Source organism: Dasypus novemcinctus, chromosome 24 (assembly GCF_030445035.2).
Source record: "Dasypus novemcinctus isolate mDasNov1 chromosome 24, mDasNov1.1.hap2, whole genome shotgun sequence".
NCBI classification, from domain to species: domain Eukaryota; kingdom Metazoa; phylum Chordata; class Mammalia; order Cingulata; family Dasypodidae; genus Dasypus; species Dasypus novemcinctus.
The window spans coordinates 66,089,390-66,102,220 of NC_080696.1; the positions used below are offsets into that span (position 1 = coordinate 66,089,390).

The following is a 12,831-nucleotide window of genomic DNA, read 5'->3' on the forward strand; positions in this document are numbered from 1 at the left end:
CTAAGGTCCCCGTCCTGCAGTGGCCGGTGTCCACATGAACGGCCAGGCCGGCCTGCCAGAGCCAGGGGAGCCCCCGGGCAGACGCCCGGCCCGCGGGTGCCGGAGCATTCGGAGCCCCTTGCTGTTTCCCGCCCGGGCTGGAGGTGAGGGCCTCCCCCGCGGCTCCCGCGGGCAGCTCGCGCACCCCTGGCTCGAGGGACCCTCGGTGCACCCCCGCTGGGCCTCCCCCAGGGGAGTTCGCCAGGCCCTGGGCCCCAGCCTCTGTGGGACTGTGGGACGCGGGGTCTGCCCCCCACAGCGGCGCAGAGCCGGCAGGCGACTGGGCCCCGGCAGGCCCATGCGCTCGCTCCGGGCTGTGGGGCCCTGGTGGGAAGGTGCTCTCGCCCCCCGTGCCCACTTCCTGCACCCACTACCTTCACCCACCACCCTGCACTCCCACCCTGCACCCACCTCCCTGTGCCCGCTCCCTCCCGCCACCCTCCCGAGCTGGCCTGCGCCCCCTCATGTGCTTAGAAAGGGCGGGTGCTGATGTTCCTGGGGCCATTCGTGGGAGGCTCGGCGCCGCATCTGCAGGCCCCCCGGGATCAGGAGCCCCTCCGCTCCCGCCCCCTGTCACGGCGCTTCCCTGGACCCGCCAGGGCAGCTGTCCTGGCCCCTCGCTCCGGAAGCATTTGAGCCGCTGCAGCAGTGGGGCCTGAACGTTCCCCCCACCCCCCCCCCCCGCCCCATTCCCGGCGTGCTCCTGGCGCAGCCTCGGGACACTGCCTGGAGGCCACGCCCCCACCTCCCCCTGGTGACTGGACACAGAGCTGGCCTAGGGTGCCCAGAGGCTCCTGGGAGGGGTGCGGTCCCTGGTGCTGCAGGAGGGGCGTGTCCCCCCGGGCCTGGGTGAGCGTGGTGCCCGTCCCGCTCGCCTGACCCCTCCCTGCTTCCCTCTGGCGCAGGGTTGGAGCACCCGGGGCGGGGCCTGGCGGGGCCTTGGAGTGTCCTGGCAGCGCAGCACCACTGGACGGCATGCCCGGCCAGGCCTGGCCTCTGACCGCTCGAGGACCTGGTGACTGGGTGGCGCTGGCTTCATGTTCTTGGAGGCTTGGCCTCTGCCTGGACGACAGTCACCGAGAGGACACACCGTCCCCCTCTGGGGACATGCTGCTCCGGCTGCAGACGCCTCCCGGCCGAGGCGACACCTGCACGGGATGGTGTGGGGCTGACAGGGTCCTTTCCGTCCAATGACAAGGCTCGGGCCTCGGTCTCCCTGCTCTCCCTCGGGGAGGACGGGGTCTGGGGTCTGGGACCATCTAGTGCCACGAGCGGCCCCTCCCGGCAGGCGGGGGCTCCAGGTGGGGGTGGGTTTCGGGGCTGGCTGCCGAGACGTGGGCTCTGCCGGAGCCGGGGACCCTCGAGTACACGGGCCGTCGGGGCCCCGTGAGCCCAAGGAGGGGTCCTTCCTCCCCCGTGGGGGCTTGACCTGCGTTTGTCCAGGTGGGCCCGAGGGCCGTCCCTAGATGCCAGCGTCCACCTCCGGAGCAGCGTGCTGGCCCTCGTCCTGCCGGTCACGGGCGGGCGCCCATGCCTGGCGCACCCACCAGGGAGGGACGAGGCCTTGGGAATGCCCCAGGGGGCACGGCGTGGCCTTGGACGTGGCAGTCCTGGGGCCTCGTGGGCTCTTGGACGTGGCTGCTCGGCCCCTTTCCTTTCACCCTTGTCCTCCCCCTACCTGGCCACAATCTGTGATGGACAAAAATTGGATTTATTGCACAGAGTTTAATTTTTGATTTTCATATATATATATTTTGATTCTTTGGTTTCTCTTTCTTTTTGTTCGAACAGAGTTTTATAGGCTCTCTTTTAAAATTTTCAGAGAATGTAGGAGGAAAGTATGTGTATACTTTTAGGAAACTAAGTGCCTAGAGTTGGATTTTGCTCCTGTGGACTTTCCTTGATTTTCTACTATAGGAGAAAAAGTCTCAATAACGAGCCGGGCGAGCAGGCCCAGCGGATTGTTGCATCGTTCAGGTGGAGCGTGTTCCTAAAGAGGATTTTGAAGATTTTTAAAAGGGGTTATGACGTTCATGCCTGCCCGCTGAAAGCCACGGGCAGCGTCGCCCCGCCGCCACCCTCCCGCCCTCCCGCCCGTGTCCCTGGCCCCGGCGAGGGCGCGGCGTGGACCGCACAGCGCCCAGCTGCAGCCTCGAGCGCGGCTGCCCACGCCACCTGCACCAGCACGCCCGCGGGCGAGCAGCGAACGCTACCGACCCTCTCGTCCCCGGCCGGAGCCGGCCTGCGGGTCAGTACAGGACCAGCCGGAGTTCTCGGGCCTTCTCTCCCGGGGGGCGGTGCGGGAGTTGGGGTGCTCTTTAGGAAGGTAGGCGCGGGGCCTGGAGCCCTTTCAGCTCCCTGGGGTTTATTTGGATTATTTTTTCTGGAAGCGGCAGTGCTCCCTGCTAAATCGCCGAGGGGAAGTGTGAGCCAAGTACACACGGAACTGGGCAGGAAACGTGGAGTAAAAATGAAGTTTCCAGTTGGCAACTTCCCACCGAAGCTGGGCTGGGCCACAGGAGGGAGGGGTCCCTTCAGCGCTGAGCTGCTCCCTGCGAATGTCACGCGGCAGTTCCTTGCCCACCTCGTTAAGCCAGCAGGACTACGAGCCCGCGGGGAGCCGGCTCCCGCCGCGGCTGCCAGCGGCCTCCCTGCAGGGTTGGGGGGCCCTTGCACTCCGGCTGGGCATTTCTGTGGAGAAGGGACCTCAGGAACAAACCTGGCAAAGCCCCGTCTGTGAGAGCAGAGGCCAGCCTCAAGGTGAATCAGGAAGGGGCTGCCGCGGGTGGTCCTTTTAAATCAAGTAAGAATCCAGCAGTGACGCCCCCAGCCCTCCTCCAGAGCCCACGCTGGAGCAACCTCAGGGGCCACCGCAACAGGTGTATGACCCCATGTGCCCCCGCAGAAGCCTCCTGCTGCATCGCCCCACCTGCCAGACGGGCCAATCCCACTCAGCACTGGGGGACACTGTGAGGACCCTGCCCAGTCCTGGCTCAGGTGGAGGAGAAGGTGATGGAGATGGGGGGAGGTGATGGAGATAGAGGAGAAGGTAATAGAGATGGAGGAGAAGGAGATGGAGATGGAGGGGAAGGTGATGGTGGAGACGGAGGGGAGGTGATAGAGGTGGAGGGAATGTAATGGTTGGAAGGAGAGGAAGGGCATGGTGGGGATGGCGAGCATGCACCCATCAGCTGGGTGCCACCACGAGCTGCTATGGGGCTCCCATAAGAGCTCCTTGTGCAGCTTTGACACAAATGGAAAGGGGGACATAGACGTGTCCCCTAGAATTGATCTTTGATGGAGAGAAGGAAACACATGCTTTGCACAAACCAGAATGGTCGCTCCAACAAGAAGTTACTTGGGGCACAGGGGCCACCTACTGTTCCTCTACGAGCAAGTGGACGGTGGCCTGTGCAGGTGGCAGATCAGCCAAGTCAGCTCTGGTCTTTCATTGGCACCAAACCCAATGGTCAATTTATGGTGGTTATGAGCTGCCTAAGGCGGCCGTCACAAGTTACCACACACAGTGGCGCAATGCCACATACCTTAGCTACCGTCCAGTGCTGGGGCAGAGGTCTGAAATGGTCTAAATGGGCTAAAGTCAAGGGTTGGTGGCCCAGCTCCCTAGGGAGGCTCGAGGGGAAAACTGGCTCCCTTGCCTTCTCCAGCTCCTAGAGGCTGCCTGCCTTCGCTCGTGGGCCTCGTCCACCTTCCAAACCAGCAGCGCAGGATCTCCACGGCCCCCCGATTGCGTCCTTGTGTCCACTCTGACCCCTCCTCTCGGGATCCCTGTGCGGGCACTGGGCCCCCTGGACAGCCCGGGCTCGTGGCCCCTCGAGGGCCTGGCCTCAGGCACAGCTGCAGGCCCCACTGCCCCGGGAGGCCCCAGGATGGGGGCAGAGGACCCTTTGAGGACCACCCTTCTGCCGAGAACACAGCAGACCCCCTTTAGTGGGGGGGGTGTCACCTGGGGACCCGGTGGGGCAGCGGGAGACGGGCATCCTGTCTTTGGCGCTCCGCGCGTGCCAGTCCTCTGCCTGACACTTTGAGCCTCAACTGGGTTTTCTGCAAACTGCGTGTTGCCGTCGGCCCTCCAAGGAAGACCTGACGTGCGGCGGCTGCGGCCCTCGTGGACATCCTCTAGGCGGTCACTTTGTGCTGGTCAGAGGCCATCCCTCAGCCGGACTAATGGGCAGGAAGTGCAGCCAGCTCCGGGTCGAGGCCGTCCTTCCTCAGCACCTACGGGGACCGGGCCCCACGGGCGGCCCCAGGAGGGCCTGCGCCTCCATCCTGCCCCCGGTCCTCTCCCCTCTGCCTCCCGGTGGTCCACCTGGCCTCAGCTCCTCTCCTGGGCTCCCTGCGGGCAGGCTCTGCCCTCTTCTTCCTCCTGCCTGGAGCTTGGGGGGCTGCACCCCATTGCAGCCTGGGACCTGCCACCCTGGCCGGGCTCGGACGCAGCATCTCCTGAGTCCACGGGGTGCATGGGTGGTGCCGGCCCACCAGCAGCCAGAGCTCGGCGGGGGGGCAGGGCAGACTCGGGGGACCCAGAGGCTCGGTGAGCCCTCGAATCCTTCCCGGCTGCCTCCTCGCGGGGTGACTCCTGGAAACGGCCCCACCTTGCCCAGGGCCCCCCCAGCCAGGTGACCAGAGGAGGTGGGGTAGGCGGGTGCAGCTCCGGGGGCTGGGGGGTGGTGCAGGGGCGCCTGGGTCCACGGAGTGGGACAAGCCCCCTGCGCGGCCACAAAGCCAGCCTCCCGGCCCCGTGCCCCTCCTGCCCGCCAGGTGGTGCTGGCTCCACCCACTGCCCTCACCAGGCCAGGCCCGGGCTCCCCGACAGCCTGGAGCGGGCCCTGCCCCCCACGGCCGACCCCCACCCCCAGGCTGGGGTAGGCGGCCACGGTGGTCCCGGCCACCTTAACGAACCTCCATGTCCGAAGGCCCTGGGGACACCCCTTCCTGCCCCTTCCAGTGTCCAGTGGCCGCGGCGCACCTGGGCTTGTGGCCCCGTCCCTACCGCCTCGGCCTCTGTCCTCACCTGGCCTCTGTGTCTTCTGTTCTTCTCTCCCGAGGACCCTCGTCCCAGGCCTGGGGCCACCTTAACGAGAACAAGCGCATCATAACCAGTGACACCTGCAAGCACCCTGTTTCCAAATCAGGTTGCATCCTGGGGTTCGGGGCACACGTGAATTTGGAGGCGCCTTCCCTCTCCCGCCAGGCACTTGCGCCGCCTGGCCCTGGCGGTGCCCCCGGGTCTCTTTGCAGCCTTGTGCCCTGCGAGGCCACTTCTGGGCAAGGACGTCGAGGTCAAGGAGCAGCCGTGGCCCCACGGCCCCCCACCATGGCCAGCGCCACAACGCCTCACCCCCACGCTGTCGGGGACAGAGGGACGCTTGTGGTCAAAGGCCCGGAGCCGGAGTTTGCGCTGGACGGTGCTTTGGCAAGCGGGCGAGCCTGGGTCGCGTCTGGCTCAGGAGTTGCCCCTGGCCGGCTGCCCCCTTGGCCAATCTGCAGCTGATGAAGCACCGGCAGCTAATTCTGCAAGAAAAGCAGCTGCAGGCCTCTCCTTCCCCGGCCAGTGGTGCAGCCACGAGCCCCATTCGTCACAGCGGCCGGCCGAGCAGGAGGCACAGCTGACGGGAAGGCTGCGGCCAGCCTGCAGTGACCTTGGCCGCTGGGAAATGCCCTCCCCGACGTCCAAGTTAATTATTTATCCGAGAAGCTGCAGGGGCCCTAACGAGCCTGAGCCTGGGGCAGGGCTGCCGCGGGGGGCTGCACGCCCTGGGGCGGGGGCTTCTCCGGGCTGGGGCAGGAGGCGGAGCTTCCCTTCTCAGCCCCGGTAGCTCAGTGGGGTCACTTGGTGAGTCCTGACAGCCCATCACCTGCCCAGGTGGGGCTGGGGTGTGGCAGGTGGGGGGTGACCCTGGGGTCACAGGGTCACCAGGCCCCTCCACAGGCCGCCCTGCCCCCAAACCGCCACTTCCCTCAGCACCTCCCCCGCCCCAGCTGCTGGCTGTCCCTGCTCGGCCACTCGGGCCACAGGTTGACCCCCCCTGCTTTGTATTACTCTCCGTGACAAAGCCTCCAGGGTGCGGTCAGCCTGAGGACACAATCAAGTTTCCTATGCTGACCCACAACTTGACCGGGGCGGGGGACTGGCGGGCCTTGCCCCCGGGGCAGCACACTTGAGCTCACTCTGTGTGGAGCCTGAGGCTGGCTTCCTGCTGGCACCAGCCCCAGCTCTGGCCGTGCCGGGTGAGGGGCTCGCTGCAGCTCCGTCCATCACGAACGGGCAGGGGGCTGTGCCCTGTCTCGACACATCTAGAGGATTAAGAGCAGAGTCCCAAGTGCTGCTGGGAATTTCGTTCGACGCCTCCCAAGGAATCGGTGTCCTTCGTCGAAGAAGCCCCGTATGCTTCTCCCGCTTGCCTGCCTTAGCTCAGTCGGGACCTACAACCGCCTACAGTCAATATTTTCATTTCACAGACGAGGAAACTGAGGCACGGAGTGCCTAACCTACTTGCCCAGGGACCCACAGCGAGAGGGGCAGGGCTGTGGGGGCTGCAGAGGCCACCCGAGCCCCCGCAGCTGCCCCAGGCCGCGTCGTAGGCTGAGGGGGTCCCAGGAGGGGGCCCCGGCCTCCTGCTGGGGTCTGCCCAGGGTGGCCGGTGCGGGGCCCAGTGGGGAGCTGTCCACGAGGGGCCCCCAAGCTGCCCTTGCGGTTGTTACAGATCAAAGCGCCCGGGCCTGCTCGGCTTCCGCTGCTGAAACGATTAAAAGCCCTGTTTACCGGCAGCCGGGCTATTTCAGGTTTCTCCTCTCGGCCAATCGATGCCGGCCCCGGTGCTCTGTCTGGGACGCAGGCAGGGGGCTGAGCCGGGCAGGGTCGCCCTCGCCTCCACTCTCACAGAGGCCCGCTGCAAGGGTGGCCTGCATGCCATGAAGGTATACAGCAAGCGCTCAATAAGTGCTGGCCGCACGGCCACCCATCGCTGCTAGAACCTTCCTCAGCGACTCCAGCCAGGGCTCCTGGGCGGTGAATGGTTTGGGGGGCTGGCACCCTGCCGTGGGGGCTCCCCCAGGGGCCGTGAGCTGCGCAGAGGTGGTGGGGGGTGGGTGGGCCAGGGAGGGGGTGGGCCGCACCTGGGGAGAAGGTGGGCTGCACCCGGGGCTGGAGGCAGCCCCCGCCCCTGTCCTGTCACCCCCGGGAGCCCTGGCCCCCCGCCTCGTCCCTGCGACTCGTGGGGGCTCTCCTGCCTGATGGGACACTGTCCCCCCGTCAGCCCCAGGGCCCTCGGCTCCTCCCGCGCCTCTGGGCGCCTCCTCCTCGGCTCTGTGGGGAGGGTCCCCTCAGTGGAACTCGCTGCCTCGTCCCCCGGCGTCCCCAGGAATGTGGGCTCACCGTCGGGGCTGCCGGAAGCCTTTTCAGGGCCAGTGCCGCAGCCCGATGGGCTGGGCTGCCTCGAGACGGGCACCGGGCACTGCTCCCGGGGGCTCTTGCGGGAGACCACCTCGAGAGGGGGATGGAGAAGGACCCTCTGAAGTGCCTCGGCTCCCCCAGGCGTATGTGTCCCCTCACCGCGCAGTTCCCGGCACCAGGCGTATGTGTCCCCTCACCGCGCAGTTCCCGGCACCAGGCGTTAGCGGCCCCGGGCAGGCGGGGGGTCCCAGGAGCTGCAGGAGGGTGGATGTGGGGATGGGACAGGGGGCCTCGGGGGCCTCGGGGACCCAGGCAGCGTGGCCGGGTGGGGGGGGTGTCCCGGCAGGACCCACTACCCACGCCTGCTGCGCGCTCCCCGTCTGGGTATGGGCAGCACCCACCCGCCTGCCCACCTGCCCGTGTGGGGTTTTGCGGCTGGCACCAAGGCAGACCCCGGTGGGCCAGGGGTCTCCACGAGCCGGGGGCTGTGCCTGGGCCGCTGCGGGCGTCGCTCGGCAGCTCTCTGAGGGCGCCTGGACCTGCGCACGAGCCGGGCTGGCTGCGTCCCCCGAGGCCACCGAAGCTGACCCTGAGCCTCTGAACCCCGTCCAGGAGCGGCCCCAGGACCCCGCGGTGCCGCGGCGCGAGCGTCTGCTTCAGCTCGTGGGTGGGAGGGCAGGGCCCCCTCCGCTGCGCGGGCGACGTGGGGGGGGGGACCTGGTGGGCAGGGGTGGGGGCAGGCCAGGCGCACCCCACAGGCTGAGCTCTGTTCGCCAGGTGGCAGGGCCCGAGCCGGGCGGGGACACCCTCGGGGCACGGGGAGCAGGGAATGCCCTTCCCACTTCTGCACTGGCTCGTCAGGACCTAGAAAGTGCTGGAAAGGAAGCGGAGGCCGAGGAAGAGGTGGCTCCTGAGGGGGCTGGGTGGTAGGGAGGGTGGGGGGATGCCGTCGGGGTGAATCCCCTGCCCCCACGCTCCTCAGCGGCACTGGGGTGCAGCCCCCCCTTGCCGAGCGGCAGACCCCCGAGGACCCTGCCAGGCCAGCCCTGGAGGGGGGTCCAGCGCCGTGACGCCTGCCCCCCAGTGGGACCCCTGCCCGGGGGAGGCCGTTCCTGCCTCCAGCCCCTTGAGGGGCCCTGAGGGGGGGTCTTGGGGGCAGGGGAGGGAGTGTGGAGGGGCAGTGAGAGGCGGGGGCCACTCTGGGGCGCTGTGAGTGGGGGTGGGCTGGGGGCCGTGGCTCCACGCGCCTCGCTCCCCAGTGCCCCCTGGGGTCCTGCAGAGACTCACCGAGCACCTGCCGGGTGCCGGGCGGGATTTCCCAGGATGCCTTGGGGAGCAGGCGGGCCTGGCCCCCCGTCGGGGGCTTCCCCACCAACCACTGGTGAGGACCCGAGGGGGTGGGCTCCAGGCGGGGTCCCTGGGAGGGTGCTGAGCCCCGAGGAGGGTCCGACCAGGTCCCGGCTGCAGAGGCGTGGGACCCGGGGTCCTTGTCGGTGGGGCCCCCGCTTCGGGCACCCTCCCGGCTGAGAGAGGCTGGGTGAGGACTCACCCCACGCTCCAGGTGGGGGGGTCGAGGCCGGGGGGCTGCGGGCCTTGGTGCTGGTGGCAGGGCGGGTGCAAAGGCCTCCAGGGGTCCCTCGCTGCCCCCCACCCCACCTGAAGGGACTACAAGGGAGCGGACCTGGCGGCTCTGGGCTCAGTGCGCCCCCGTCCCAGGGCTCCCCAGAGCGGCCACCAAAGCCGGCTCTTCTCGGATTTGCCCAACAGGAGCTGGGGGACGGCACTGACTCAGCCCCCAAAGGGTCCTGGGCGGGCGCCAGGGCCACCCCACGCCCAGCTGTGCCCAAGGACCCGAGAGGCACCGGAGGGCGGAGGGCAGCCGGGTGTCCCGGGCCCCCTGAGAGCTGGCTCGAGCTGGTGGCGGCTCCGGGCCTGATGGTCCCCGGCCCCTTCCCCCACCCGCGGGGCCCGTGGAGGCCTGGCCGGGCCAGAGCAGCTGTCGCGAGGGTGGTCTGGGTGGGGCCGACCGACCAGGCCCTCCTCCAAGGCAGGCCCCGCCCTGGCCCCGACGCACGACAGGAGCACAGCCGGAGGGGCTGCTCCGCGACGGGGGTCGGGCTGGGGTCTCCAGGCTCCAGCCCCCGCGCCTGCCCGTTTAGTCCAGCACATGGCAGGCTGCGGGGCTCAGGCCGCACTCAGCAGGCGTCTTTTACGGACGGTGGGGGGATGGATGGGTGGTGGGTGGATGGATGGGTGGACAGACGTGTGCCCCAGCTCGAGTGCGAGTCTTAAAGGGGCACATCCCCCTGCTCTGGGCATAGGGGGATGACTGGGAAAAAGGGTGTCCCCCCTTAATGGGCAGGGAGGGGACACAGCAAGTCCACCCTATCTCGGTGGTGCGGGACACACACCACTGGTGCTGGAACTCTCATCGTCTACCCTAGAGGACTAAGTGCTATGAACAGGGAATTAAGCAAAACGCTGCATGCTGGAGATCTTCTAATTGTCCTAATTTTTTCTATTATCAAACTACAGGCTGTAGATTTCTTAGTTCTCACAGAACTTCTGCCATTTTAAACTGACTTGTATATTAGGGGGAAAAAGATCCTAAGTAGGATGTTTTGTACTATTGCCTGACCCTCTTCTGTGATGGGCATTGCATTTGATTATTTGGGATTTTCTGTTTTCAAAACTTTTTTGCCAAAGGAGAAAAAATAAATATTATTCCAGTGCAAAAAAAAAACAAAACATAAAGGGGCACGAAGGACCCAGGTGCCGACAGCAGGCCCCAGCCCAGGCCACCCCCGGGCCTCCCGCTGATAACCCGGCCCTTGGGCCCGATGCGGGGGGCACAGGCCGGCCGCTCGTTAGGGAAGGTGCAAGGGAAGGGGCCAGATGGGAGGCCGGCGGGGGGCAGCAAGGGCCGGCGGGCGGATGCCAGGTCCTACATCTGGCTGCCGTGGCCTCCGCTGTGACGTCACAGGGGCTTTCCCCACAGCCGCCAGGGCAGGGCAGCCCCGGGAGTGGGGCTCGGCCGCTGCCTGGACACGGAACGCCGGGGCCAAGGGGCCGGCAGGTGGTGGGTCTCAGGGCCTGAGCGCCAGCGGCTGGGCCCAGGCAGAGCTCGACGCCCCACCAACCCCAGCGGCTGTGCCCGGGCAGGACGGCGACGCGGCCCTGGCTGGAAGCAGGGTGGGCACTGCGTCATTCTGACTTCAGCCGCCCGGGAGATTTCCGAGCTTAAAGGAATCGTGGAAAGCCTTGGAGGGTCCAGGGCAGATCTGATACGGCCCCCAAGAGCCGGAGCCCCAGATGGGTCCAAACCCCAAATGCAGGGCCCGAGAGCCCCCAGACGCCACCCACGGGAGCCGGGGTCAAATGCAGAATCCTCAACCCGGAGCCCCGGGAGCCGCCAGCAGCCGGAGGTGGTGGGACTGCGCGTGGCCGTCCCCTGTGCTGGCCGGAGCGCGGACGGCTGGGTTCACAGCCTGCGGCACCGGACCGTTTGCTCTCAGTCCTGTTAGTTTTCTGAGCTGCATGACAAGTCACCCAAACTCAGCAGCTGGAAACGGTCCCACCGCGGGCCGCAGCGCCGCAGCCCCCACATCGAGCGCGCTGTGGCGGGTTCTCCATGCCGGGCCTCAGCGGGCGGAAATCGAGGTGCCGGCTGGGGCCGGGGTCTCATCCGAGGCCTGGGGACGCCCTCCAGGTTCATTCGGGGGGGCAGACCTCGAGGCTGCGGGCCTGGGGTCCCCGTTCTCCTGCTGCCTGTCGGCTGGGGTCACTCGGCTCCAGGAGGCTGCCCGCAGCTCCTGGCCGTGTGACCCCTCGGGATGGGTGGGTGGAGGCCGCGCCCTCCTCCTGGGAAGACCCGCCTGGTTAGGTCAGGCCCACCCAGCACAGGCGTGCTCAGTCGGTACCGTGGCCACAGACTGCGCGTCGTGTCTGCTGGTCCACCCTCATTCGAGGGGCAGGGGTCACACAGGGCATGCCGGGGGCAGGGTCTTGGGGTTCTGCTGCCGCCGGTTTGTTCAGAAAGGAGCTCGGGACACCCTGAGCTCTTAGGCCTCGTTCCCAAGGGACACCCCAGGAGCCCAAGGACAGGGGTCGGCGCAGCGCCCAGGACCCCGGGCCAAGGCTGAGTGGAGGGTCCCAGGGCTGTCACGACAGCCTTCCAGCCCCCGCCGCCCCCGAGGCCCAGGGGAACCCCTCGAGCCCCTTCCCCACCTCGGGCTGCCAGGCCTTGCCCTGCCACTTTGGGGTTTTGGGGGGCATCTTAGCCCTCAACAGGCAAGCTCCTGCAGGAAAAGGACAATCGCGTCCTGAGCCTGGCTGAGAGGAGGTGGGGTGTGGCTCAGGGCAAGAGCCTGCAGGGGAGCCCACAGGTACAGAAACACCAACCCCTTCGGGGCGCCCAGAGCCCCGCTCGCTGGCCTTCGGGGTTCCACAGAGCCCTCCCAGGACCTAACAGAGCTCGCTGGCCGAGCAGGACCCCCCGCTTTGGGAAGGGCCGTTTGTCCAGCGTGGGTGGCTCTCAGTGTAGGGGACATCTGCATTTGTCAAGAAGGCAAAACGCTCTGGGGACCCCGATTCTGTCGCCGGCCGGTGAGAAAATGCACCAGGACAAAGCAAAACAGGGGGCAGTGCTGGGGGAGCAGGCGCTGGGCGGAGGGGGGCGCCGCTGAGCCTGGGCCCGCCTGGAGCCCCTCCCTCGGCCAGGCTGGGGGCTTGAGCCGAGGTCGGCCACCGTGTCCGCATTTCCATCGGATCCCTGGGGACTTGCTGGGATCCCAGCAGCTTGTGAAAATGCAGATTCCCAGTCAGCACCCCCGACCCTCTGAGCCAGTGGATCTGGGGGGTGGGTGGGATTCTGTGCACTCCACGCCCCGCGCCCACGATTCTGAGGGGCTCAGGGAGGTCCATGCCGAGACGCCGACTCCGTGCTGGACACGGGCAGGGCTGTCCCCGGCCACCCCCTCAGCCCTCGTTAGCGCCGATTGCGGCGTTGCCGGGTCGCCGGGGGCTCTGCGCGTGGTGTCCTCCCGGCCAGCCTTCCAGGGGGGTGCAGAGGGGGCCAGATGGCAGCGTGGGGACGGGGTGCCCAGAGTCCCCACGTCGGAGCCGGGCCCCCCGAACCCCGCAGGACCCCCCCAGGGCGGGCGGTCTGTCTGAGCCGGGCCCGCCGTGGGGACGCAGAGGCAGTTCCGCAAGCGCGAGCCTCACGGTGCACCCGCAGCGCGTCGCCGCCATCGCGTGACCATCACCTGCCCTCGCCTCCGGGCTCCGCCGCCTCCGCCCCACCTGGCGAAGCCCTGCTGTGGCCAAGCGTCCTGCCCACCTGGGACGAGGCAAGCGGCGGAGAGGCGCGAGGGCGG

General features: G+C 67.7%; 1 long non-coding RNA gene across 1 annotated transcript; it reads right to left on the minus strand.

Moving 5' to 3' along the window:
• Positions 1-1,515: 1,515 nt before the first annotated feature.
• On the minus strand, positions 1,516-6,021 carry LOC139437513 (uncharacterized). Its single transcript, XR_011647385.1, has 3 exons — positions 5,402-6,021; positions 5,075-5,134; positions 1,516-2,029 (listed from the first exon to the last, which is right to left on the minus strand). It is a non-coding gene; the product is annotated as an uncharacterized lncRNA (long non-coding RNA).
• Positions 6,022-12,831: the final 6,810 nt, after the last annotated feature.